This window comes from Lathyrus oleraceus, chromosome 3 (assembly GCF_024323335.1).
Source record: "Lathyrus oleraceus cultivar Zhongwan6 chromosome 3, CAAS_Psat_ZW6_1.0, whole genome shotgun sequence".
NCBI classification, from domain to species: domain Eukaryota; kingdom Viridiplantae; phylum Streptophyta; class Magnoliopsida; order Fabales; family Fabaceae; genus Lathyrus; species Lathyrus oleraceus.
The window spans coordinates 440,515,869-440,520,815 of record NC_066581.1 but is presented as its reverse complement, the minus strand read 5'-3'; positions in this window follow the sequence as shown (position 1 = coordinate 440,520,815).

Genomic DNA, 4,947 nt, shown 5'->3' with positions numbered 1-4,947 from the left:
TTCAACATAATTTAAGCCAGTATCCCAAAGACAACAAACTATAGATGCCAAAAAAACAGTAACCTAAGACATAATAACTCAGATCTGCTGAGATTTGTTAAGGATCACTCCCTCATACTTCACTTGGAACCATTTCATGGCATCATCCTTGGTAACACGGTGTTGGATTCCGACACGCGCTTTGCACCTACGGCGACGACCCACACGATAACCAGGACGCTCCAAGACGACAAAAAAGTCCATACCATAGATACCAGTAGATGGATCATATTTGATTCCAAGATCAATATGCCCCTGAATTCCAAAACCAAAGCATCCAATTAAAATTCACATCAAATCCCAATTCCAATCCAATTCAACATAATCAATGACAATCCCAAATCCTACACTAATTTAAGCATCAATCCAATTCCATAAGACAAGTCCATAAGCATTAATCTAATTACAAGTTCAAATCCAATTCCACAACTCATTGCATATCATACCAATTTGAATAAACTCATGACAGAAAAGAAAACTCAGCCAAATGATGTCCACCTAACCTCCAACAGCATGATTCAAAGCCACAACCTGAATCCGCCCTTACTAATTGGTTGGTTGACCTCCATTCAAAGCCACAATGATGTGCTATAGCTGGTATCACAAAGTAGAAGAAGAAATCTGTAAACCGAAGTTGCTCATGCTTTTACTAAATCTTCAATGCAGTAAAAACACAAGGTAAATTAGCCAAGGCAGTTAAAGTTCAAAAATCCCAAAAAGAGAGTTGAGACAAAATTCAAAGAAAAAGCATGGGTTCAGGTTACCTTTTCCAAATCCAAGCATCAAAGAGACCGATCCAAACTGACTCCACCAAAAGGACTTCGCAGAGATACTTGTTTTGATCACCATAGACCAAATCGAAACCCTAATTGCAAGATATAAAAAGGGAGGTGAGACGAAAAACTAAGGGGACGAAAAAATCTCAGAAACGAAACCCTAATCCTAAAAAACGGCAGAAGCAAACCTGGATTGAAGAAGCAAAGGAGTGAGATTTAAACGACATCGTCGTCGTCGTCGCCGCCGAAGGTGAGATTTTTATTCGATTCTCTTTTGAAACCAAGATTTGTGCATTTCTTGGGTAGTGTCGTGAGCGATTGAGAGAGAAACTGAGAGGTGATGAGCGATTGAAGGACGGAGAGAGCGAAGGTTGAGGACGAGCGATAGAGAGTTTGAGTGAGTTTGTGGATGAGATTGAGTGAACAATGGAGAGTTTGAGTGACTTTGTGGATGAGATTGAGGATGCAATTGGGAGATTGAGAGAGCGTTGTGAGAGCAAGGGCGATGAGGGAGTAACGATGGAGAGTCTGTTACTGTTGCTCCCATTTTTTCTTTTATTTATTTAAGCCACATAAAAGCCATTAAAAAAGAATTAATGCTTTACTCTTCCTTTGCAATTTTATTAATTAGTTTTTGTGTTCCTAATCCATCAATCACTTGGAAACCCAACAGTCAGGCGGCTAGGGTTTTTTTGGGATTCCTCCTTCGTTTAATTAGCAGTCCAACAAACTATCTTATTTTAGTTCCTTTTTTTTTATTTCAATCTGTTTTGGTTTATGTATCTCAGTTGTTATTAAAATTATAAATAATCATGAATGGCCTAGTGGAGAGAGAGTACTTTCATTGCCTTTAGTGGAGTGAGTTCAATACTTGGGGATAGCAAATCTTTGTGTTTATATTTGTTATGCTTACTATTTTATTTAATTTTGTATATAACTTCTACTATTTATTTTATTTTAAATTTTTATCAATTCAATTTAATCAATATTTAGTTGTTTGTATCTTTAAATGTTTACCTTTTAGATTTAATTAATGGTTGAATTTCCGATATTTTTTTTATTCGATTAGTCGATTTTTGTGTGTTAACTAATTTAGTTAGGTTATTAGTGCCCATATCCATACTTTTACACGTGTAAGTAATCATACTCAAATTTCAGTCGATTTCAAAATCAATTTCAACTTTCCTCGATTTCAAAATACATTCCAAAAATAAATGTGAATCATTTCAAGATCATTTCACAAATCAAACATAATATTCAAACCCTTTTCTAAAACGTGAAGAAAAAGATTATCCTGGATGGAATATCCAGTTATAATCCTGAATATTAGGCTCAAGCTGTAAGAGCTTGCAAGCCATAAATATTCGTCTTCTCTCCAAAATATTTATAAATATTTAAACCATTTTCTTAATAAAGTTGGAAGAAAAAGATTACCAAGATGGAATATCCAGTCGTAATCCCGAATATTAGGCTCAAGCTGTAAGAGCTTGCAAGCCATAAATATTCGTCTTCCCTCCAAAACATTCGTAAATATCCGAATCATTTTCTTAGCAATATTGGAAAGAAATAGACTGCCTGGGTGGAATGTCCAGACGTAGTCCCGAGTACTATACCCAAGCTGTAAGAGCTTGCAAGTCATAAGTACTCATCTTTCAAACTCCAAAATACTTAATTCCTATCTTAACCTCTTTCAATAAATATGGAAATGGAACATGGTGTATACCGTGCACTCCTGAGATTAAGATTCGAGGCGGATGCCTCGCCCATCTTAACTCTCGCCATCGTTTAAAATTGTCAATGTGGTTTCTTCAAACCCTTTCTCAATCAAACCTAAAATACTTAACCTCTATTAAATACTTTTGCCAATGAAGATGGAAATGGAACATGGTGTATACCGTGCACTCCTGAGGCTAGGATTCGAGATGTATATCTCGCTCATCCAAGTTCTCGCCATCACTCAAAATACATCCAACCAATCATACTCTTTCTCGCCGCCGTGCGATTAATCAAAAACCTTTTTCATAAATGAAAGATATATTGTCTTAAGGTGAGGCAAAACAATGTTTCGGCCACGATTGTTGAGTCGAGATAAGTGACGCTTTTCCGAATGTAGATTTATAAATGCGTTCGATGTGTGGTATGCGTCCACTCCTCATCTGTTTTGGGTAAAACAATGTTTTCTTCGATTAATACAGTATAGCTTTCGCTAAAATCAACCAACAAATAAACATTTTTCTACCCAGAACTACGTAAGCCTTGATTTCTCTTTTGAGATACGTAGGAGCGGGATTTTTAAATCTTGTCAGGCCCACTAATAAAAAACTTAGGTTTAGTCCTTCGTCAAAAATCCAAAAACATTCGCTTCTCATCTCTTCTTTCTTTCCCACCTAATAATTCGAAAAGCCTAACATTTCAACTAACACTAACGCACACAACTAACCTAATGGTTCCCGTTGAGTACAACGGACGTGATGGGTGCTAATACCTTCCCCTTGCGTAATCGACTCCCGAACCCTGATATTGGTTACGATGACCATATCTTATCCTTTCTTTTAGAGGTTTTATCGATATTTCCCCTTTCCTTTTTAGGAATAAATAAAGTTCGGTGGCAACTCTGTTCAGTCCATCATTGCGAGCGTGCGATTGCGCTTCACTTTGAAGTCGTATCCCTATTTTTTCGAGGTGCGACAGATGGCGACTCTGCTGGGGAAAACACATCCCTAAGTAAGTCAAGCCTAGTTAGGTCGTTTGTGTGCCTTTGTTTGTTTACCTATGTGGCTTTTCTTTATTGTTTTTACTATCTCTTTGTCATATTGATATGAATCTGTTGTATTTGTTCGTTTATGGTTTGGTACTTGGATACTCTGATTGCAAACCTTGTGGGAAAGACTTTTTACCCGAGTCTCGAGTAAAAACATAAGATAGGACGAGGTTGAGTAGTGCGGGTCCGCGAGATGTATTTCTCGTTGGGTCGGTACGAGAACCTTACTTAGAGTAGATTCTTAAGAGGATGTTGTCGCTCGGCAAGTAAGTTGCCGTAAGCTTCGATATTTTCTTTAGGATCCATGACTCTGAGAACCATTTGTAGAACCTCAGTAATTTGCCCAACTAGGAAAGATGGTTGCTAGTGTGGGTCTGCAAGATGGATTTCTCGTTGGACCGATGCGAGAACCTCACTTAGAGTAGATTCTTTAGATGGAGTTGATGCCCGGCAAGTAAGTTGTCGCAAGTAGCAAACAGTCTAATGGATCCATGACTCTAGGAACTTTTTTTGAAAACCTTAAATTATACCTGGTGAGAACCTTGTTCTATATAAAGCAATCAGACTTATCCATGCCTTAAGCCTATTGAACCTATACGAAAAAATGCATCACATTCATACATTGCATCAACATCATAAAAAGCAAGCTCTTAGTTGTCTCTTATTTATTTCAGGAATTGAGAACTTGAAAATGACAACTTCAAGGAGACACACTTTCACACTTAAGTACAAGAACCTAAGTTGGCTAGTCTGAAGGGTTTGATCTCTGATTTGACTCTCAGCAGACGTGATGAGTTCGGAAAAAACTATGGGAAAATTCTTAGCCTTCTAGCTAAGAAAGTTGACTATGGAATTATCGGCTCTTTGGCACAATATTATGATCCACCTCTACGCTGTTTCACATTCGCTGATTTCCAACTAGCTCCTACTTTGGAATAAGTTGAGAGAATCGTGGGTCTTAAATTGAAAGATTTTAATCCGTTTCCAAAGCTCGAAGAAGATATGGGCCCAAAAAAGATAGCTTCAGCCCTAAGTATCAATGTCCCGACTGTTCGAGACAATTGGGTTGAAAAAGGGGGTTGCGAAGGTTTTGCCGCGGTGTTTTTGGAAAATTTAGCTCTAAAGTTCAAGAAAAGCGGAAATTGGAATGCATTCTATGTTGTGTTGGCTTTATTGATCCATGGGATTGTGCTCTTCCCAAATATCGAAAAATTTGTGGATCAAGTAGCCATAGAAGTCTTTCTCTCTGGCAATCCAGTACCATTTCTCTTAGCTGACATTTACTATGCCCTTCACGCTCGACATGAAAAGAGGGGTGGAACTTTGTTGTGCTGTGCTTCGTTGCTTTACACTTGGTTCATGCAACACATG